Source organism: Phocoena phocoena, chromosome 15, assembly GCF_963924675.1.
Source record: "Phocoena phocoena chromosome 15, mPhoPho1.1, whole genome shotgun sequence".
In the NCBI taxonomy this organism is placed as follows: Eukaryota; Metazoa; Chordata; class Mammalia; order Artiodactyla; family Phocoenidae; genus Phocoena; species Phocoena phocoena.
The window spans coordinates 75,352,461-75,375,884 of record NC_089233.1 but is presented as its reverse complement, the minus strand read 5'-3'; the positions used below and the strand labels follow the sequence as shown (position 1 = coordinate 75,375,884).

General features: G+C 51.4%; 1 protein-coding gene and 1 pseudogene across 1 annotated transcript in view; one reads left to right on the top strand and one right to left on the bottom strand.

Annotated features, from left to right (window-relative positions):
- Positions 1 to 23,424, top strand: part of PREX1 (phosphatidylinositol-3,4,5-trisphosphate dependent Rac exchange factor 1) — a 195,515-nt gene that overhangs the window by 21,285 nt on the left and 150,806 nt on the right. The gene's annotated exons all lie outside the window — the stretch shown is intronic.
- On the bottom strand, positions 14,653 to 15,271 carry LOC136134592 (ADP-ribosylation factor 1 pseudogene; annotated as a pseudogene).

Here is a 23,424-nt window from a genome sequence, read left to right as displayed (position 1 = left end):
GGCCAAGGTATGTTCTCAGCCCCCTCCCCATGTGTCAGTCTTTGTCACATCCTCTGTGCTGGCAGCCCTGGAAGGTGGGGTGGGCGGCGGGGGGGGGGGGTCCTTTTTATTTCCGCTCAGGAAAAGCTGTGTTTGGTAGCAGCACATGGTGTCGACAGCCAGGGGCCCGATTCGGGCAGCTCTGCCAGCTGACAGCCTTGGGACTACCTTGCGACAGCCTTGTCCCTCCCCGAGCCTCAGATTCCTCAGCTGGGTGATGCAGTGGGGCGGGCAGTGCTGTATCCTCCCCTGCCTCTTTCTTGGACACAGGTGAGATGCTGGATGTGCAGCTCCTTTGTCCACAGCAGGTCATTCTAGAAGGAGGAGCTGACGTCATTATTACTCTTTATCACCTGTGAGGGTGGGAGCCCAGTGTCAGGGGGCTGGGGATGGCTCCTTCCTTCTCTCCGTCTGTCATTTTATCCTAATTCTGTGATTGAGTTCGTCTTGTTCAATCACTTTAACTGCCATCCCTTTGCTAACGTTTCCCCAATTTATATTTCCTGCTCTGACCTCTGCCCTGACCTCCAAGCATCTGTACCCGGATGATGATGACATCTCTCCTTGGGTGTCTAGCGGGCATTGCCAACACCCCACCTTCACCAGCTAGCCCTGCTCACAGCCCCTTCTGTCTAGGTAGTGGTCCCTCCATCCTTCCACCTGCTCAGATTCATCCCTGGGGCCATCTCGATTCTGTTCTTCCTCTTACATCCTGCATCCGAAAGCTTAGAAGGTCCAGCTGGCTCCACTTTCAACGAGCGTCCAGAATATGGTCACTCCTCACCCCTCTGCGCTGCCACCATGGTCTTGGCCACCATTGTTTCCTGCCGGCACTGTTGTGGTCACCTCCTCCCTGGTCTCTTGCTTCTGCCCTTGCCCCGGACAGGTGATTCTCCACACAAACTGTCTGTAAGTCAGGTTACGTTCCTCCTCTGCTCAAAACCCTCCTGTAACTCCCACCTCACTTGCTGTAAATGTCGAGGCCTTGATGATGACCTAGGAGGCCCTTCAGTATCTGTTTTTCCTGCTCCACGTGTCTGTCTGTCTGACTTCATCTCCAAACATACCTGACACATTCCTGCCTCAGGGCCTTGGCACTTACTGTCTGCTTGCTCTAGAACACTCTCCAGGTGTTCCTGTGGTTTGTTACCTCTTTGGGTCTCTGCTCTGATATCCCACTTTCTCAGTGCAACCTTCCCTGACCTTCCCATCTAAAAGCATACCTCTTCCCCATGCTCCCTCTCCCCCTTCTCCATTGCACTTAGATTTTACTTACTTGTTTGATAATTTTCTGCTCTCCCCTCACTAGAATTTAAACTCCTGGAGGGCAGGGATTTTTGTCCCTCCTGTTCCCTGTTGCTCCCAGACCTAGAGCAATGTCCGGCATACAGAGGGTGCTCAGTGAATATTTGTAGAGTGAAGGAAGGAAGAGCCACCCATTCATTGTCCCATATCTCTTGAGATTATTTTGTATGTCAGGCTTTCTTCTAGGCATCAGGAACAGCACTAAATCAAACAATGGTTTGTGTCCTCAAGGAGTTCTAATCCAGGGGAGAGAATGGACACAAGTAATGACATTACAGTGTGGTAAGTGCTTTAACAGATATATTAGTCAGAACTCTTTGGGTTGTGAATGACAGAAACTCCAAGTCATAGTCTTAAGGAAAAAAAAAAGGCTATTATGGGCTCAGTTGACTCAGGAAAAATGGCTTCAGGCATGGCTGGATCCAGGTGCTCTCCGGCCTGACCCTTAGGACATGTACCCATCCATGAACCAAGTATTGCTTATCTAGGAGCCCAGAACTCGGATTGCCTGGCTTGGGGCACGTGTTCATCCTTATCGATGGAGGTGAGGGATCAGCTTCTCCACAGGTACATGTACCAAGAGCAGGGCTCAGGGTTGACTTTCAGGAGGTCACATCTCCGGGAGCTGCAGAAAGGGTGGATTCACATAGATTCTAAGCAGTTTTTGGGGTGTGTGGCCCTGTCTGTTGCAGGTGGCTGGGAGGTGGAGGAGGGGGTGCTGCGGGTTTCCTGGTGACAGGTGGCCCCCTGCCTCTCCCTGCACTTACCTCCTTTGCCCCCTTGCCCCATGCTTTGTAAATATTTCCGGCTCGCTGCCTCTCCGCTGTCCTCCCTTCCCTGTATCACAAAGGGGCTCCAGATGGTGTGGCTCTCGGGGAGTCTGCCACATAAATCTGTTGGGTTCTAATCCCCCTTCTCCCTCCCCACTCACATATGCAAGGCTCTGGGCTTCTCGGATCCTATTTCGGGCCTGAGGGAGGAAGGATGCTCAGGGACCCCGATGGGCCTCACCACTCTTTCTGGCCTGTGCTGCTGGGAGGCCACTTTTTATATGAGGGTGGCTTCATAGGCCTGCCCTGGATCTTTTGGTTCCCAGGGACACCCTGAACCAGACATGCCTGCTATTGCCTACTCTTCCTGGGGTCTAACCCAAGATGTCTCAAGTTTTACTATACGTAGAACTGCCTGGGTCTAATTAAAACGCAGATTCTGGATCAGCAGGTCTGGGGTGGGGTCTGAGATGCTGCATTTGTAACAGGCTCCCAGGAGATGAGATGCCCGTGCTGCTGGTCCAGGGACCACACTCTGCGGGGCGAAGGTCTAAAGTACTTTCTACTCCTTGGCTCGTCCCTCCCCCTGCCCAGGCTGGGTCAGATTCCCCATTGCTCTCTGCACTGCCTGTCTTCTCTCAGAGCCCTTGTCACACAGGGAATAGGTGATCTACTGTGTTAGATACATTTTAAGCTCCAGAACTCTTATTTTCTAATGTCTTCATACTGTCAGGAAATACTGATTAAGGTCCTACTAGGTGCCAGGCATTGGAGAAGCAACAGGGAGCAAAGCAGACAAAATCCTTGCCATCAAAGACCTGGCATCTAAATAGGAGGAGACGGACAATAAACAAGAAAAATTCTGCAAGTGACAAGTGCTATGAATACCGTAATACAGGGATTATAAATTAGATAGTGTTGGGGGCTGTTTTGGATCTGATGATCAGAGAAGGCCTGTCTGGTGAGGTGACTTTTGAACTGGAACCTGGTTGCCAAGAAGCCAGCCATGGGAGGAAGGGCAGGAGGAATTGTGTTCCAGGCAGAGGGAGCAGCCTGTGCAAAGGCCCTGGGGCAGGGATGAGCTTGGCCAGTTTTAGGATCAGCAGGGAGGCCGGTGTGGGGCTGGGGTGGAGTGAGTGAGGGGACAGTGGGTGGGGGAGGAGGTCTGAACAGCGTTGTGGGGTCTGCATCACACGGAGCCCAGGGGAGGAGCTGGGCTTTTATTCTAAGAGCAGCAGAGGGTTTTTGGCCAGGGGGTCACGGTGAATGAGTTATCTTAGAAGAATCCCTCTGGCTGCTGTGAAGAAAGTAGATGGGTGGGGAGAAGGGGAGAGGAGCGGCCAAGTTCAGGATTTGGGCTGGTTTCTGAGCAGAAAGCCAGTTTCCATGTGGCGGGAACTGTTGCCTTGGCTCTCACCTACTAAAGGATCGTGCTTTGGCCAGAACGGATCCCATTAAGGGCGGTTTTAGGAGCCTTCTGGGTGCTGCTGAGTGGTGGGCCGGTCTGGACTTGCTTCTGTGGAGATGGCTGTTGCTGGGTGGGCGGCTGGAAGGGTCTCATCTCCATGCTTGTCAGCGAGGGGGAGGGCCCGGCTGGGCCTGGCCTCTCACAGTTTGACATCATTTATCCACACAGACATGGAGAGTTGCTGAAAGCGGGAGTGTGCCTTATCTTACATGGTTTCCATAAAACTACACTGCATGTGATGTCAATACATAGTGATACCAGTACTACTACAGCCATTAATAATAATAGCTGATACTTATTGTTTCCTTTGTAGATCATGTTCTAAGCCCTGCAGTGTGATCTCACAGGATGCTCACTGTCATCTGTGAGGAGAGGACTCTTATTATCCCCATTTTACAGACAAGGGAACTGAGGCCCAGAGAAGTACAGGAACTCACCCAAAGGCCACCCAGTTGTTTTTTTTTTTTTTTTTTTTTTTGCGGTACGCGGGCCTCTCACTGTTGTGGCCTCTCCCGTTGTGGAGAGGCTCCGGACGCACAGGCTCAGAGGCCATGGCTCACGGGCCCCGCTGCTCTGCGGCTTGTGGGATCTTCCCGGACCGGGGCATGAACCCGTGTCCCCTGCATCGGCAGGCGGACTTTCAACCGCTGTGCCACCAGGGAAGCCCTGGCCACCGAGTTTTTAAGTGGCACATTGTAAGTTCATATTTTTAGAAATCCTGTGACGATTTGCAGCCACAATAGTTTGGTCCCGTGTCATGTATGTTAAAGACACTGCTCTCATAAAGGTCAGTGCTGAAAGCGGACCATGGCTCCTGGGGTGGTTTTCGCGCACTCCAAGAGCCTCAGGACGTGGCGAGTCATCCTCCTGCCATCCGAGAGGCTGTGTGCCCTCTACTTGGTGCTGACCGTGGGCAAGTTGTGCAGCCTTCCCATCCTCATTTTCCTCATCTGTGAAATGGGGGAGGAGGGGAGGCGAACAAAAGCCTCGCCTCCAGGCCTGTGTGGTGAGGAGTCAAGGAAAATCCTGCTTCGGGGGTTTGGACAGAGCCTGGCACGTGTAAGTGCTCAGTGGTTTTCAGCTGTTGTTACTTTCACTGTTATTATTATCTTTATTTTTATTGATGGGTAGAGTGGTAAATAGAGCGACCAGCTGCCTTGGTTTGCTTGAGACCGTCCTGGTTTTAAAACTAAAAGTCCCGGGCTTCCCTGTGGCGCAGTGGTTGAGAGTCCGCCTGCCAATGCAGGGAACACAGTTTCGATCCCTGGCCCGGGAGGATCCCACATGCCGCAGAGCAACTAGGCCCGTGCACCACAACTGCTGAGGCCACGTGCCACAACTACTGAAGCCTGTGCTCCTAGAGCCCGTGCTCTGCAACAAGAGAAGCCACGACAATGAGAAGCCCACGCAACGCAGTGAAGAGTAGCCCCCGCTCGCCTCAACTAGAGAAAGTCCATGTGCGGCAGCAAAGACCCAACACAGCCAAAAATAAAACAAACAAACAAATAAATTAAAACAAAAAAACCAAAGCAAAACCAAGAAGAAAACCTAAAAGTCCCTCATCCCAGGAAGCCCCTCAGTCTTAGATAAACCAGGATGGTTGGTCACCCTCTGGTTAAAGTACTTATAAATAAGTTTAGGCCTGCCCTGGCATCAGCTGAGCCTAGATTTGAATCCAGCTCTGCCACTTGAGCAGGTCACTTAGCCTCTCTGTGCCTTAGTTTCCCCACCTCTAAAATGGGGAGTGATTGTTGTACCTAACTCGAAGGATTTTTATGAGGTTTAGATGCGGTCAGGAGTAAAAGGGTTTGGTGGAACAGTTACACTGAAACTACCTGGGGGGCCCAAGTGGACTGGAGAGAGGCTGAGACCATGTTGAAGGCTAGGTGTGGGTCTTCCCCTCCCCCACGGCTGGCCCCGGCTTCTGAGTCAGGCCGGCTCCATCCTCCACCACATCAAAGTTCTCCCAGGGCCCCTTTATGGCAGGGGCTGCTGGGCCCCTGGTGCAGCGGCTGATGAGAGCAAGATCCTATCTGCATGGGTGGAGGTGCCCGACAGCGGGGAGGCAGCCCCTGCCCCTCCCACACAGGCCCTCGCTGGTCCTCTTGGGGTGGACAGAAGCCTGCACGCCAGCAGGACCCCAGACAAGCTGGTCAACCTCTCTGCTCCTCATTTTCCTCCTGTCTAAATGGCGATGCTAGAGTCTTCCCGTGGGGTGCACGGGAGGGCCCCTCCAGTCTTGGGCTATGTTAACAGAATGCATCTTGGACCGAACGGGGTCCCAGATGGTGGCGTTTGAAATACTTTACCGTGAACCAACTGATGCTTTGAAAGCACACCAGCTCCAGGGCAGTGGTGGGACTGTGCTGCTCAAAGAAGGGTTACAGGATTTATAGAAGTTGCTCTTTATTCTTAGGAGGCTACAGACAGTGTGTTGGGGAGCATCTTAAACTCGGTGGTTGCGAGGGTCTCCATGCAGTGAGCCCCTGCCACCCCCAGCCCAGTGTGCAGGGGAGTGTTGAGAATTAAATGGAGGAAAACAAGTGGCTTCTCAATAAATGGTAGCTGCTAATTTTTAAAAATTAAACTTTTATTTATTTATGTTTACAGATTTAAGTCAGGGTCTCACAGAGATCTGAAAAGATTCCAATGTAATCCCAGTAGGAGGACAGATACACAGCCCTCTGCAGACTCATTTAGTCAGATGACAGTGACTACAGGATATACATTTTACTGAGCACGTACTGTATGCAAAAGCCCCAAAGTCCTTGCTCTCTTCTGGGTTTGCTCCAGGGACTGACAGCATCCACAAGGGAGTTTGGACCTACTCCAGCTCCACTGTATCAGAATCTGCTCCTAACAGGCCCCCCGATGACTTCCAAGCACGCTGCAGTTTGAGAAGTGTTGGTTTAGCTGTTTTTCCCTCCTTCAGTCCCTCCAACTACCCAGTGAGGTAGAGCTCCTTAAAAAAGGGGAAACTGAGGCACAGAGAGGCTCAGTAACCTGCCCAGGCTCACGCAGCCAGCAGAGTTTCTAAGGGTCTCTGACAAGAGGCGGAGGCAGGATTCGAACTCAGGCCTCCCTGCACCAGAACCCTGCTCTTGACCGTCATGTTTCCACTCAGCAGCAGCTGAGAATGTGGGAAAGGAGTGGGTGATTCTGACGGGGGAAGGATTGGCCTCTGGGGCACCCTGATTGAGTTGGACCTGCAGAGAGGAGGAGGTCTCGGCCAGCAGAGGGGTGGGGTGATCAGTCCCCAGAGCGGGCCTTCATTTGCCCGTCCCCGCCCGGCACCTGGTAGGAGGCCCCCGCCCCTTCTCTCTGCTCCAGCTTCAGGAGCTGTATGGAAACCCTGAAATGCAGACCCTCCTCATGCTGCAGGGAGATCTTGGCTGGTCCAGTTAGTAGCCCGAGAGCTGGCAGCAGCAGTTGGTGCGTTGTGCTTGCTTACTGTAACAGAGCGTGAGGCAGCTCTTGAATTAAATGCAGTTAAAGAAGAATAGGAGCAATCCTGCGCTAATTAATCAAATCCCCCACCTTTATTGAGCACCTCCTTTTAAAAAAAAATAAACTTATTTATTTTATTTATTTACCCTTGGCCTCCCTGGTTCCCCATCGCTGGACGCGGCCCTCTCCGGTTGCGGTGAGCTGGGGCCACTGCTTGCCGCGGTGCGCGGGCTTCTTATCGTGGTGGCCTCCCCTGTTACGGAGCACGGGCTCTAGGTGTGCGGGCCTCAGCAGGTGTGGCTCGCAGACTCCAGAGCGCAGGCTCAGCAGCTGTGATGCACGGGCCTAGTTGCCCCGCGGCATGTGGGATCCTCCCGGACCAGGGCTCGAACCCGTGTCCCCTGCATCGGCAGGTGGACTCTTAACCACTGCGCCACCAGGGAAGCCCCGTTGAGCACCTCCTGTGTGCCAGATGCTGTACTAGGTGCTGGGGACACAGGAGTGAACAAAACAGACAAAGTCCCTGCCCTGGTGGAGCTGATGTTCTAACAGGGGGGCGACAGAGAAATAACAAGTGCAAAGGAGCTGGACCATTCCAAATTTTAACACCTGCATGCTGGGATGGAATCAGGGCAGGGAGGATGGTGGGTGTGATGAAGAGCGACCTGGAGGAGGTTCTGCCTCCCGCTGGGCGCTCAGAAAAGGCCTGACCTGGGAGCAAAGCCATGAATGATGCATGGGAGCCAGGTATGTGACACTTTTGGGGGAAGAGAGTTCCATGAGGAAATGGCAAGTGCAGAGACTGGGAGGTGAGCGAGAACTTGGTGAGTTTGAAGTGCAGCAGGTGCTGGAGTGGAGGGAGGGAGGGGAGGAGATCAGGTGAGGAAGGTAATGGGCACTTGGGCAGAGCCTGGCAGGTAAAGGTGAGCGGGGGTGGGGGAGGCCCTTCCTCCTGGCGCGGCGGGCAGACCTGGAGGGCTGTAAGCCGGCGGGAGTATGGTCTGATTTATGTTTTAAAAGGGGCCGCTTGGGTCAGAGTGTGGAGGCTGGGCTGTAGGACCAGCAAGACTGATTGGTGGCAGTAACTGGCAAAGGATGGTGGCAGCTTGCACCAGGAGGTGGTACAAAGAGAGGGTGACAAATTCAGGATGGTGATAGAGCTGGCTCAGACTTGAATTGGTGGTGGAGGAATGTGGGAGGTGAGGCTTTTCAGCAGAGGGGAAGTTAGACCTTGACTGGTGTAACCTGGAAGGCTTCCTGGAGGAGGTGTAGGCAGTCAGGATGGGTGTTACAGGCTAGGGGACATTCTGGCAGTAGAAATCCATGAACCAGGGCCAGAGTGGGTTCATGTGAAGGGCAGTGGGCTCATATGGCTTATGTAACCTCCTTCCCACCCTTAAAGGTCACCGGCTCAGAGTTGTCCCTGGGGTTTTGAAGCTAGAGAAGGGATTAAGGGTCAAAGGTTTAGGTCGCCCCCTTGAGTGCGGGCACGAAGACAGCTAAGGGAAAATCAGGACACCCAGGTGGAGGAGTTTTGAGGCTCTTAGCCCTGGCCCTGGCTGGACGGCAGGCCTGTCACCCACCGTTCCTGGACCTCGGTTTCCTCAAGCATCAAGTGGGGTACCAGGGAGGTGCAAAGCGAGCCTGCGGCAGCCTGGCAAGTTGGAACAGAGGTTGCCTGCCGCCCCCGTGCCAGGGCCCAGAGCAGCTTGGTTTGCAAGGCGGCACTTTCTGGGTGAGAACAGAGTTTTTGAGGGGGGCGTGGAGGGGGGAGGAAGGGGGGTTCTTTCTTTTTTCTCTCTGGACAGATCATTGTGGAGGAGCGGGCTCACAGAGGGGCAGTGAACAGAGACAGCGCTGTGGGCCTCTTTTTTGGGGGGCGGGGAGGGGAGAGGGAGCTAGTTCAGCTGTATGGGCCACTTAATACCCATGAACTTGCAATTAAATGCGGAAGTGGGAGACAAGGGGGTGGTCAAAGGGGATATTGTTCCGGCTCCGGAGAGAAGGGCGGCTGGAGCCCTGGGGAAATGGCCAGCCTCCAACGTGAATGGGCTTCAGTGTCCTAGGGGGGCTGGAGGGGGCAGGGGGCCGTCATTTGGCCCTTTGTCCTGTTCTGCTGGACCCGGCCACAAAGGCCAGCTTGATTCCCGTTTGGTTTCTTTTGGGGGGCCGAGGTGAGGGGTGCCTCGACCCCAGCTTGGCCCCCTCCCAGGGCCCCAAGCAAAGTGTTCCCTCTGGCCATGAGGGGCTCTCTAGAAATCCCCCTCACTGTGATTGAACTTTGTTTTTTCCTGAAAATTTTTTAATTTTAATTCTTTTAGGCATGTCTTACATGCAAATTTTTTCAGGCATGTCTTACCTACAATATTAAGTGTACAGCTTGATGAATTTTTACATGGAATTTATCTGTGTAACCTTCACCCACATCAGCTGGTAAATATTGCCAGCACCCCAGAGGGTGTTCCCTCCCAAGTCGGTATCCCTCAAAGTAACTACTGTTCTGATTTTAGTCATCACAGATTAGTTTTGCCTGCTTTTGAACTTTATGTAAAGTAGAATCATACAGTATCTGCTCTTTTGTGCCTTTTAATTTTTAAAACATTATAAATATACACGTATACATAACTATATATGTATATATGTGTGTACCTAAAAATTATATATACGTATACTATGTATTATTTTTATATGTATTGTATGTAATCATTTCCATGGTTCAAATTAAAAAGGCATAAGTAATGCAGATGAAAAAGTCAGCCTCCCAGAACTATGGAAACAGTGAAAAGATCAGTAGTTGTGAGGGGTTGGGGTGTGTGGAGGGGTGAAAAGGTGCAACACAGAGGAGTTTTAGGGCAGTGGAACTGCTCTGTGTAGTGGCATAGTGATGGTTGCATGTCATTATGCATTTGTCCAAACCTGTAGAATGTACACAACATAATGTAAGCTATGGATTCTGGGTGATTCTCGGTAATGTATCAGCGCACGTTCATTGATTGTAACAAATGCACCACTCTGGTGGGGGACGCCGATAATGGGGGAGGCTGTGCGTGTGTGGGGCAGGGGGTAGAGGGGACATTTCTGTACCTTCTGCTCCATTTTGCTGTGAACCCAAAACTACTCTAAAAAAATAAGTCAAAAAAAAAAAAGTCAGCCTCCCAGGTCCCGCCCCAAAGCTAGCCGCTGACCTTGGGCCCTTCAGATAGTCTGGACACACCCCTTTTGTTACATGAAAGTGATGGCTTGTTGTACTCACATTTCTGCACTTGGCTTTGTCCCCCTTTTCACCCTGTATCCTGGAGGTTGTTCTATAATAGCGCATAGAATTCCACTGGATGGATGCATGGTGGCTTTTTTTTTTTTTTTTTTTTTGCGGTACGCGGGCCTCTCACTGTTGTGGCCTCTCCCGTTGCGGAGCACAGGCTCCGGACGCGCAGGCTCAGCGGCCATGGCTCACGGGCCCAGCCGCTCCGCGGCATGTGGGATCTTCCCGGACCGGGGCACGAACCTGCGTCCCCTGCATCGGCAGGCGGACTCTCAACCACTGCGCCACCAGGGAAGCCCCGTGGTGGCTTTTTTTAAGCTGGTCTCCTCTTGATAGACACTGAGGTTGTTCCCATCTTTCGCCATTACAAACGATGGTATGACAGATGCAGACTGCTTCACACCTGTAAGTTCATTCATTTCTGGGAAGGGAACTTTTGGGTTAAAGGGTATATACATCTGTTTTAGTATTTATTTATTTAATTTTCCCTTCAGTTTTATTGAGATGTAATTGAGCTACAGCACTGTGTGTCAGGTGTGCGGCATAATGATCTGACTTACATCCATCATGAAACGATCACCACAGTAAGATTAGTGAACGCCCATCATCTCCGGCAGATACAAAACAAAAGCAACAGAAAAAAGTGTTTTTCCTTGTGGTGAGAGCTCAGGATTTACTGTCTTAACACCTTTTATGAATAACATACAGTGGTGCTAATTGTATTCATCATGTCGTGCATTACATCCCTAGTATTTGTACATCTTATAAGTGGAAGTTAGTACCTTTTGAGCAAATTTTCTTACGCCCTGCCTCTGGTAACTACGAATCTGATCTCTTTTTCTGTGAGTTTGTTTTCTGAAGTATAATTGACCTGCAACACTATGTTAGCTCCTGGTGCATATCGTAGTGATTTAGTATTTCTATACATTACCAAGTGATCACCCCAAAGGGTCTGTCCACGTGTAATTTATCGCTCATCTTTAATTATGTGACAGATATGAATGCAAAATCTCCTTGTAGAAAATTACAGACAAGGGAACCTTTTCCTTCCTACCCCTGGTTGCCCCCACCTCCAGTGTCTCTTGTTACTAGTCTACTGTGCAGTGTTCCAGATCTTTCCCTGTGTGTTTGTGTCATTGACATACATAAACGTGAACCTGTGGAAAAGACAGGGTGTGTTTTTAAGTGTGTGCATTTGTTTAAGTAAAAGGCCTCAAACCGAGGCCATGTTTAAAGCTGTAGGCTCCGGAGCCAGGCTCCTGGTTTACATTCTAGCTCTGTCCCTTTACCTGCTCCCTGAGGGTAATGTCTTGTGATCACCCAGTATTCCGCAGCCTTGTTCACTGTCTAGGGGATCTTTTTATGTTGTTTTGCACACTTCCAGCTCATTCCTTCTAACTTCTGCCTACTCTTTCACAGGACGATTATACTGGAGTTTATACATCCGTTCCCCTCTTAATAGGTATCTAGGTGATTCTTTTTCTTTTATATTAGGAATTCTCAACCTTCACATAATTGATAGTTTGGGCCACGTAATTGTTTGGTGTGGGGGGGCTCTCCCGTGCACTGTAGGGTGTTTAGCAGCGTCCCCGGCCTCTACCCACTAGATGCCAGTAGCAACCCCCCTCCCCCACAGTTGTGACAACTGAAAATGTCTCCAGACATTGCCAAGTGTAGTGCTGAGAAGTGCTACAGGGAGCATCGTTCTTCAAGCCTCCCTGTACGCATGGGCAATGGCATCATTATTGTATTGCTATCTCACAGATAAGGAAATGGAGGCCCAGAGAGGTCGAGTCATTTGCTTAAGGTCACACAGCAAATACATGGCAGAACCAGGATTTGAGTTCATGCTTCTTCCCATTTTGAGGGTACCCACCAAGTGCCAGGCATGGTTCTAGGCTGAGGTGGGTGTTTAATGGGTGCCAGCACCCCGACCCAAGCCCCTGCCCTCATAGAGCTAGCATTCTTGCGGGAACGGCAGACAGTAAGCTAGTCATCTTAATAGATACCTGACTCATCTGGTGGTGGTTTATGGGTGAGGGTGAGGAGATAGAGAGTCACAGTAACAATGCCACCTGACATTTAATGATATTTTACAGTAATAAATGATGTTTAGTGAGGGTTTAAATACGTCAGTTACCGTTCTAAAGAGTTTCGCAGGATTGACTCATTGAATCCCCACCAAAAACCCCTATGACATACCATTAGTCTTATTCTCATATTGCAGATAGGGAAACTGAGGCACAGAGGTATTGAAGTCCTTTGCCAGGAAGTGGCAGGGCCGGTACAAGGACCTGGGCTGCTAGAACTCTTAACCATTGTGCAGGCCGCCCTCATGCCTACTCTAGGACCTACTTCCTGGGTGGTCGTGAGGGTCACCTGCTCTAAGAGCGTGACTCAGTGTGGTTTGCATGGAGATAAGGACAGAAACTGAGAGTAAACGTTTAAAGTTTTATAGCAATTTCACAGAGTAATTTTATGCCAGTTTAGTCCAGGACTAGAAAAATTAGGCACGTAGTCTGCCTTTTTACTTTGTTTTTCTAGTAATTCACTTTTATTGCAATTTTCGAAAGTATTAGTCTCAAACGGATTAGAAATTAAAGACAAAAGTAGTCCTTCCCAACAGATAGTTGGAGGAATGCTGTGTTAGGATGGGGAAAGTGCCAAGAGCAGGCCCTGGCCCATGGTATGACCTCCGTAAATGTGAGCTTTATTATTAATCTGTTGTTCTGACATTTGGTTCTCTCCATATAAGCTCCTTACCCCTGGGAGCTAGAATGAGCTGAGGGATCTTCTTCCTATTTAATGGATGAAAAAATTGAGGCCCAGGCAGGTTAGGTGTTTAGGATTGGCTGGCAAAGTCTAGATGCTTGGGGATCTTTTCTTTGCTGGCCCTGCCTGGGCCATGATTTTCATGCCCCTCTCCAAGCCAGGCAGCTGGATAGGCCCTGACCTGCAGGCTTCCCCGTGGATGTGTGGTTGGCCAACAGCCTGAAGCCCTGGTTAAGCAGGTCCTAGAGAGAGACTGGGCTTCCCTGGGGACTGTAGGCGGCTGGGGCCCCTCATCAGCCCCTCTCTTTGTCTCCGTGGCCATGACAACCTGGCTGGACGCTTGGCACATCCAAGCCCAGCCCCCAGCCTGACCAGCCAGCTTCCTCCTTGGCTGAGGCCGCCCTGGCAGGCTGCTGCCTGGCTGGGGAAGCTGCCCCCCAACCCCCATTCCCCTCTCTCCCACTGATGGGGGCTCCTGGGCAGGTCTGGTGCTGCCATTTCTTTTTTGTTTGTTTTGTTTTTTGTTTTGATTACTAATTGTGTATTGAAAGCAGTAAGAGGTTCCACGACACCAAATAAACCAGTTCTGAGGTTTTCCCCAAGATAACGTTTAACAGCTCCAGCTTCTTCAATGTTTATCAAAATACAAAAGAAAAAAGTAGAGGTTATCATTTTTCGATGGCAAATCTGACCCTTGCAGGCTGAGGGAGTGAAAGCACATGTAGACAGGGGCTCCGAGGGGCTGGGGCTCAAGGATGACCACCCGCGCTCCTGCTGGTGAGACCCCAGAGAGCCCGGAGCAGGCAAGCAAGGGGACTGCAGGGCTCCCGCTCAAACAAGAGCGTTCCAACCAAAGTGCCCGTGCTGACCCAAGAAAAGGCTGGGGTTCCTCCAAGGGGTCTGAGAGCGGTGGCTGCAGCCTCCAGCCCATCTCCTGGGCAGCCACGTAAGCACAGATACAAGCACAAACGCTATGGGGTGTGGGATGACCCAAGACAGAGCAAATCACAGGGACCCCCTATTGTGACCATGCAGAATGGATCATAGCTGGTTCTGCCCCGTTTCATGTTCCCAACGGGAAACAGACCACTGGTGGACTGGACTCAAGCCATTACTGCAGAACCTACACTAGGCACATTTCTCCCTTCTGTGTGCTCCTTATCTTGTAACTATTTTAAAAAATGCACTGAGTTTGGGTTAAAAACCAACCACCAAAATGGATCTCAACACAGATGTAAAGCCCGGAAGAGGAACATCGGGCTTTTCTGACACAGCGACTCCTGGATGACCCGTGTGCCTAAAATCCCTTCTCAGTACTAAACAATGGGTTGGTTTTCTTTTTGTAATTAAAAAAAGCTGAGTACTATTGCATGGGAGTACCAGAAACTGCCTCATTGGAAACAAAAACCATTTACGTTAAATAAAAACCCAGGTGCAGGCCGCGTCTGCACACTTACAGCGCAGTGAAGCACACCGTGACCGACCATGGAGACAGCTTCTGGCCCTCACACCCTGGGGGCACGTTTGCCACATGAGAGTAAAGCGAGGGTAGAAGGAGGGAGTGAGAGGGGAGGAGAGAGGAGTACAGCTCACTTCTGGTTCCGGAGCTGATTCAGCCAGTCCAGTCCCTCATAGAGCCCGTCCCCGCTGGTGGCACAGGTGGCCTGAATGTACCAGTTCCTGTGGCACAGAGAGTGCAGACCCAGCTTGTCCGCCATCTCAGCTGCATTCATGGCATTGGGGAGGTCCTGTTCGTTAGCAAACGCGAGCGGAACGGCGTCCCTGAGCTCGTCTTCTGCCAGCATCCTCATGAGCTCCTCTCGGGCCTCATTCACACGCTCTCTGTCATCGCTGTCAACCACGAAGTCATATGAGACCTTGTGTGTTCTGGAAGTAGTGGCGCCACAGAGGCCGGATCTTGTCCTGGCCGCTCACGTCCCACACAGTGAAGCTGATGGTCTTGTATTCCACGGTTTCCACGTTGAAGCCTATTGTGGGAATGGTGGTCACGATTTCACCCAGCTTCAGTTTGTACAGGATGGTGGTCTTTCCCGCAGCATCTAGGTCCACCATGAGAATGTGCATTTCTTTTTTGCCAAAAAGGCCCTTGAAGAGGTTTGCAGAGATATGCCGCACGCTGTAGACCCGTGGGAGCAGCACGGGCCAGAGAAACCCTGGGCGGCCGCGGCGCTGGTGCTGCCATTTCATGTGGGAAGGACCCCCAAACTCAGGCCTCTGGGGGGTCCTCCCTCTGCATCCGGGCCTCTTTGCTGCTGGCTTTGAGCACACTTGTGTTCATTCTCCCCATTTGCTTTCTGTCCCCAGCCCTGCCTCCAGCTTCCTACTGAGCTCTCTGTCAACCTGGGTCTGTCCCTTCCCTTCCCTTCCCTCTGCTTTTCCTCCTCGGTCATATTCTCTGTTTCTTTCTCTGTGTCTCTCCCTCTCTCTGTCTGGCTTCTAATGCATCATCATTTGCAGATTGGTCCCTGCATCTGAGACTGGGGCTGCCTCAGAGACCCCCAGTGCAGGGCACCCTTGGGGACCCTTCCGTGCTCAGAGAAAGGACTGCACTTTCTAGGTGCTTGTTTGCAGAAAAGCTGCAGCTCCAGCCGCCACCAGCCCAGTGAGATCCTGCTGCCCCAAATGGGGTAAGGATGGTCTTCCCATCTTGCGAGGGAGGAGTTTCTGTTGTCCCATGGAGGGGTCTTCCAGGTGAGGGAGGGATGGTCCTCCCACCCTATGAACAAGAGGCTCCTCTTGTCTCGTGGGGTTTCCTCCTGCTGAGGGAGGTGGCCCTCTAACCCGGTGAGGTAGTCTTCCTGCCTGGTGAGTAAGGCATCCTCCCCTAATGGGACGGTCCTCCTGGTCAGACCCTCTTAGGAGGAGGTGGGATGCTGAGCCCCCTTGCTCTGACATTTGAGCCAGCCGTGTGAAGGGCTTGGACTCAGAAAACCCAGAATGTTTTCTTCCCATGCACCTGGGAGAGGGCCATTTCCCACTGTGGGTCGTTAAAGTCATCATTTATTAATGGCCACAGCTGTCCCTATAGATATGAATAAATAATGTTCCACTACAATGCCCTAGTCTTGTAGTATCCTTGAAGACCTTAGAGGGATCTAGATAAGAGTCGTCTCAGTCTGGCCTTTGACTGGAGCCCAGAGAGAGGAAATGATTTGTCTGTGTGAAGTTGCAAACCCAGATGCCCATGGGTTGACAGGTAGAGAGTAGCCAGGTGTAGGAAAAATTACGTCACCTCACCATCTGTCTTTTTGTTTCTCTTGTTTCAGCATCAGCCTGGATATCTTTAATCTCCATGCACCTTGGTTTTTTCATGTATAAAACAGAGATAAGAATATTTGTCTCATAGATGTTTCTTTAATTTTTTTTTTAAATTGAGATACAATTCATACACTGCAAAATTTACCGTTAACAATGTCCATACCACTGGCTCTTATATAGTCACAAGGTTATGCACCATCACTGCTTTCTAATTCCAGAACATTCCATCACCCCAAGACGAAACCCCAAACCCATTAGTAGACCCCCTCCATTCTTTCCCTCCCCCATCTCTGGCAACCACCAATCTATTTTCTGTCTCTACAGATTTGGAATTATACAATGTGTGGCCCTTTGTATGTGGCTTCTTTCGCTTAGCATGACTTTTTCAAGGTTCATCCATGTTGTAGATGTGTCAGAATTTCATTCCTTTTTATGGCTGAATATTAGTCCATTATCTGGATATATCACCTTTTTTTATCCATTCGTTAGTGGATGGACATTTGGGTTGTTTCCACTGTCTGGCTGTTATGAATAATGCTGCTATGAACATTCGTGTACAAGTTTTTGTACAGACATAGGTTTTCACTTTTCTTGAGTATATATACCTAGGAGTGGCCTCATGGGTTTCTTGGGAAGATTAAATGAGCCCTTAAAAGTACAACTCTTGGGACTTCCCTGGTGGTGCAGTGGTTAGGAATCCACCTGCCAGTGCAGGGGACATGGGTTCAAGCCCTGGTGCAGGAAGATCCCACATGCCACGGAGCAGCTAACCCCTGTGCCACAATTACTGAGCCTGTGCTCTAGAGCCCGCGAGCTACAACTACTGAGCCCATGTGCCACAACTACTGAAGCCCGCGCGCCAAGAGCCCGTGCTCTGCAGCAAGAGAAGCCACCGCAATGAGAAGCCCGTGCACTGCAGCGAAGAGTAGCCCCCGCTCGCCGCAGCTAGAGAAAGCCCGCGTGCAGCAATGAAGACCCAACGCAGCCCAAAATAAATAAATAAATTTATAAAAAAAAGAAAAAAAAAAGTACAACTCTTAGGACAGGTCCAAGCGATAGCAAGTACTATATGTGTGCTAGCTCTTACTATTACAAAACAGTACCTCAAGCCTTTGGCCTTGATGTTGGAGAGACAGCGATGCCATTTAACACTTATCGAGTGCTTACTGGGTTCCAGGCACCTGTCCTGTTGGGTGGCTGCCCTTTTACAGGTGAGGAAACTGAGTCACAGAAGCAGTAATTGGCCCACGATCACACAGTGAGGTCATGGCAGGGCTCGGATAGCAGTGAGCCTGGCGGGCGAGCTCCAGAGCCCTGAACCCATGCCTTCTGGAGGACCGGAGGTCCCATGTCCCATGTCCCGTGTAAAGGGGCAGCTGAGCAGCAGTTCCCGTGTGGGAACACAAACCCAGTGTTGCCAGATCTCCTGACTTTTTAAAGGTGTTTTCCAGCAGCTGGAAACGTGGAGTCTTGTGTATGAAATCACTCAATTTTTAAAAGTTGGCAACTCAGTCATATTTTTAACAGACACTGTGTTGGCCAAACAAAACACGTCTGTGGGCCAAGCCCGTGGGTTGCCAGTTTGCACACTCTGCCCTTGGGGCGACCTGTTGGGTGGGGAGGGGCGTCGCTGGGCCCCCGACCTTGACTGCGGGCATTTCTGGACCTTCCCTGGGGGTTTCGGGCTCATGTCTGTGCCAGTCGTGTTTCAATCTGGCCCCTCATTGGCATGGTGGGCTTGGTGAGGGCCCCAGTGGCATCTGGTCATTTGGGATCCCTGCCTCTGCCCACCAGGGTCATGAAACCATGGCTCGCTCATAACGGGTGCTCGCTGTACAGCCCCTGCCTTTGACTTTAGGAGTTAACTACCTTTCTACAGCTGGAAGCCTCCTGGCGTATCAGGGCCTGGGATCTAGAGTCAATCTCTGGTTCCAACCCCAGCCCTGCCCCTTCCTAGCTGTGACCTTGGGCAAGTTGTTTAGCCTCTTGGTGCCTCTGTTCTCTAATCTGTACATCCACAAAATGGGGCTAATCCATTATTTCAGGAATTAATACGTAGCTGGTGATCAGGGTGCATGTGGAGCCTGGCCGGTTGCGACAGCATAAAGTAGTGACGTGGGTGCAGGCTTGGGAGCCGGACTCCCTGGGTTCGAATTCCAGCTCTGCCACTCACCAGCAGCATAATCTCGGGGCAAGTGACTCTGCCTCCGTGTTTCAGTTTCCTCATCTGTCAAATAGGGGTAATAATAATACCTACGTTATGGGGTTGATGTAGCACGTAGGACAGTGCCTGGCACATGGCAGGAACCCAGTAACATCAGCCATCGTTAATATTACAGACACACACGAGCGCAGACAGACGTGCAGACAGATGCAGTAACCACCAAGGCTCTGCCATCTGGCAGAAACAGCGCGAAGGTGACTATTTCCGCGTGCGTTTCTCTGTGTGTTTACTGCAGGGACTGATGTGAGCGTGTGATGCGCGAGTGTGAATCTGAGCTAGTTAGCGGGGGTGCTATATTCTGCATAGGCATTGCCACGCATTAGTAGAGTGTGTACATTATGCGTGCATGTGCTCGCTGTCTCTGTTTCCCTTTCTCTCCAGAAATAAACACATGCTGGGGTTCTTGGGCAGTGAACCCAGCCACCTGAGCAGCCAGTGATGTTTGAGCTGATTGGGGAGGGCAGGTGGCCACAGGTGGTCGGTGGATGGAGGAGTTGTTTGCTGCTCCTGAGGTTGGGATGTGGCAGAGAAAGTGTTGGGAGCGCTGAGGGCTGGGCTGTGGGCCGTGGGTGTGACCCTGCTGGCCGTGGCCTTGGGGGTAGGCTCTGCGATTTGACTTTGACCCTTTGGGCAGTCAGCGCAGGTTTGGCAGGCCCAGCGGACTCTGAGTCTTTCTCTGCTTCTCCTCACCTTCCCTTTCTTCTCTGCGGCATATTGCAGGCACTAATTTAGGCGAAAGCCCCTTGGAGGCTAAGAAAAGCTGAAGCACGCAGAAGTAACAGAGCAGAATTTAGCTATCTGGAGAGGCAGCCTGGGCTACTGAATTTAGCCTCTTTCTCTCCCCCACCCCATGTTCTTTCTTCCCTGTTAAACTTCTCAGATTACCTTGCTGCCTACTGCCCTCCTATTCCCATTGAGCCTGGGGGCTGTGGAGGCCTTTGTTCACCTCTTTTCTCTTTCATTCCCGGAAAACTTTCTGGGGAGGCCAGTGGGACTTCAGGCTGCTTTTGAAGAGGTGAAGGGGTGAGATTTTGGGTCATTTTCCTGTCCTGGTCTGAGGATGGATTCAATTACTTTTTCTTACTATTAGCTGATACATATCAAGCACTTAGGGTGTGTCAAGCTGCGTCCTGGGCATTCGACACCCGCGAGCTCGCTTAGTCCTTCTGACACCTTAATGGAGGTGATTCTTATTGTTTCATTTTACAGATGAGGGAACTGAGGCACAGAGAGGCTATGTCACTTGCCCAGGGCCTCACAGGGAGGAGAGGCTGAACCAGGATGTGACCCAGCAGGTGCGGTTCTAGGGCTCTGGCTCCTCAACACAGCACTCTGCTTCCTTTGTTGACGGGTTAATTCAGTATATTTTTTGAGACCCTACTATGTGTGTGGCCCATTTTTCTCCTTCTTTCCTCCCTTTCACTTCATTCTTTTTCTCCTTCTTCCCTCCCTCCTGTTCATCCATCCATCCACCTATCCATCCATCCACCCATCCATCCATATCTGTCCTCCCTTCCATCCATCCATCCACCCATCCATCACTCCACCCACCCATCCATCCATCCATATATATCTATCCACCCATCCATCCATCTCCATCCATCTGTCCATATCCATCCATCCATCCATCCACCCATCCACCCATCCACCCATCCACCCATCCATCTCCGTCCTCCCTCCTATCCGTCCATCCACCCATCCATCCATCCATATGTCCATATCCATCCATCCATCCATCCACCCATCCACCCATCCACCCATCCATCCATCCATATATCCATATATCCATATCCATCCTCCCTCCTATCCGTCCATCCACCCATCCATTCATCCATCCATCCATATCCATCCATCCATCCATGTCCATCCATCCATCCCCCTATCCATCCTCCTATCCATCCATCCACCCACCCATCCATCTACTCATCCATCCACCCATCCATCCGTATCCATCCATCCATCCATCCTTCCATCAATCCATCCATCCATTAGTGTTTCCTAAGACTTACTGCAATATCAGTCTTATGATTTTTGTCATATTCATATACCGGCTACAACATGATTTATATAATATTTTTATTTAATCTGACCCTCCTTCCTTTTTTAAAACTTCAGTCTCCTCTTTTTTTAAAAATAGTTTTAAAATATATTTATTTATTTGGCTGTGCTAGGTCTTAGTTGCAGCATGCGGGATCTTTGATCTTTGTTGTGGCATGTGGGATCCCCAGTTGTGGCACGCAGGATCTTTTAGTTGTGTCATGCGGCTTCTTCGTTGTGGCATGCGAACTCTTAGTTGCGGCATGTGGGATCTAGTTCCCTGACCAGGGATCAAACTCGGGCCCCCCACATTGGGAGCGTGGAGCCCCTGCCACTGGACCACCAGGGAAGTCCCTAAAACTTCAGTCTGCTCTTAAGCAAGAGTGTTCATGACTCATGGATTTGATAGGAGAGCCATAGTTATTAAGATCAAGATAAAAGTATTCTTGAGTGCCGCCCCTAGGTCGCCTCTCCCCAGCCTTGCTGGGCCCACCCGGAGAATCCTGTCACAAGGTGAGACAGAGATCGCAGCTCCATGCCAGGCCCAGGGTGGCTGGGTGTCTCTCTGACCAGAACTTAGGACAGTGGGGAGGGTGCCATGCTGTGGTAAAGAGCTCTGGGAGGCCACCAGAGATCGCCTCTGGGTGGAGCCTTAGGGAGAGGTGACATTTGAGCTGGAGCCCAACATAAGAGTTTAGATTTTGATTCTTTAAATATTTTTCTAGTTCCTGGTATGGGTGTGTGCTGGGCATACGGGGTTAACGGGAGCGTTATTCCTGACCTTGTTGGTCTCACAGCTGGGGTGCTTGGGGTGGGTGGGAGACAGAAACTGAAAGAATGAGTCACAGATTACTTCAGACTGTCAGGGCTGTGAAAACTGTAATGCAGGGGGTGGGGTTGATAGCGTCAGGGGTGGGTCTGGATGGTCTGTGTTAGGAGGGCAGGTGGGGAGGCCCGGCAGGGAGGTGGCATTGTCACTGAGCCTTGGGAGGGAGCAGCTGCGTAGAGTACCTAGAGTTGTTTGGGCAGAAGGAATAGCAAGTGCAAAGGCCCTGGGACGTGAGGTGGGGGTGAGGAGCAGTGTGAGTGGGGAGGTGTCTGGGGCCAGATCTTTCCTGGCAAGGTAAGGAATTGGGATTTGTTTCCAGGTGCTTCGGAAGCCGGCCTTTGGCGGGGTGAGAGCAGGGGAGGAACATGAGTGGGTTATGTTTTTACAGAATCCCTCAGTTGCTGTGTGGGCTGGAGCAGGAGAGGCAGCAGGCTGACCGGGGAAGAGGCAGTGCCATAGTCCAGGTGGGAGATGGTGGTGGCCCTGACCAGGGAGGTGGCAGAGAGGGGACAGGCGTTTAGAAGGTGGCGCCGACAGGATTTGCTGGTGGTTGGATGTGCAGGGAGACCCAGGAGACTAGGGTGAGGCAAGGGGGATGTGCTTTTAGGGGCTGACCCCACCTTGCAGGGCCCTGAGGGTGAGCCCCTCCTCACCCACCTCCCTCTCCCCCATAGCTGCCCTGAAGATGACTCCAGGGTTTGTCTGAGCGTCTAAGTTGGAGGCTTCAGGAGGGAGAGAGATCTTCCAGCCAGAGCTCTGTGAGGGAGGAGTCACAGAGCATTTGTGGTTCCCACGGCGGCCCGGGGATCCCCTTCTCTGAGCTCTGTACAGGAGGGTCTTTGTGGGGCTTCCTCCTTCCATTCATCTGTGGCTCTTTTTTCTCTCATGGACAAGGGTTGTCTTCCTATGACTGATGCGTGCATGAGAGAGGCTGAGTTTGAGACAGCCCCAAATGGATTGTGAGGCTGCAGAGATGCTCATGCATGCATACATTCATTCATTCACAGACCTGCCTACCACCCTAGGTGCTATGATCGTGAATAAGGCCAGGAGTTCCTCCCCCTCCTGGAGCTTGCATATGGGTGGAAGGACAGACAGTGAACAAATAAACAAGTAAATACACAGAGTGCCAGCTAGTGATAAATGCTAGTGAGAAAAACAAGACAGAGACGGGGATAAAGGGTGCAGGAGTGGGAGTGATTGCTCTTCTTAGGTAGGCTGAGTGGGGATGGCTTCACAGAGGTAGTGATGTTTGAACAGGGGGCTTTAAGAAGTTAGCCATGGGAGCATCCAGGGAAAGCATTCCAGGCTGAGGGAACAGTAAGTGCAAAGGCCCTGGGGCAGGGGGGGTCATGCTGGTGTGGTGAAGGCTCATGTGACTGGAGCAGCTTGCACGGAGAGTGGCAGGAGGTGAGGGCTGGTGAGAATGTTGGACTTGATTCTCAGTGGGGTGGAAGCCACTAGAGCCCTTGGAGCAGAGGAGGGACATGATCTAAGACTCAGAGAGGCTGAGGCTGCTTGACTGGACAGCAGAGAAGTAACTGATAAGAACAGAGTGAAAGGGCAGAGGAGCTCTCAGTTGTTGAGGGCTGGAGTGCTCCATGCAGGCGTGGGTCTGGGAAAGGGGAGGGGTGGGCAGTTCCTGGCAGTGGACAGGTCAGCGTTTGGGGTGGCTGGGTGTGGGCTGGCTGATAGCCTGGCCCTGCCATGGACAGGCTGTGTGACCCTGGCAAGTGACTTATCCTTCTGCAGCTCAGTTTCCTTATCTGGAGCATGAGGATGATAACAATACCTACCTCTGAGGGTTTTGTGAGGATTAACTGAGATACTACATCAAAGTGCTTATGCCGGGCTTCCCTGGTAGCGCAGTGGTTGAGAGTCTGCCTGCCGATGCAGGGGACACGGATTCGTGCCCTGGTCCGGAAAGATCCCACATGCCGTGGAGTGGCTGGGCCCGTGAGCCATGGCCGCTGAGCCTGCGTGTCCGGAGCC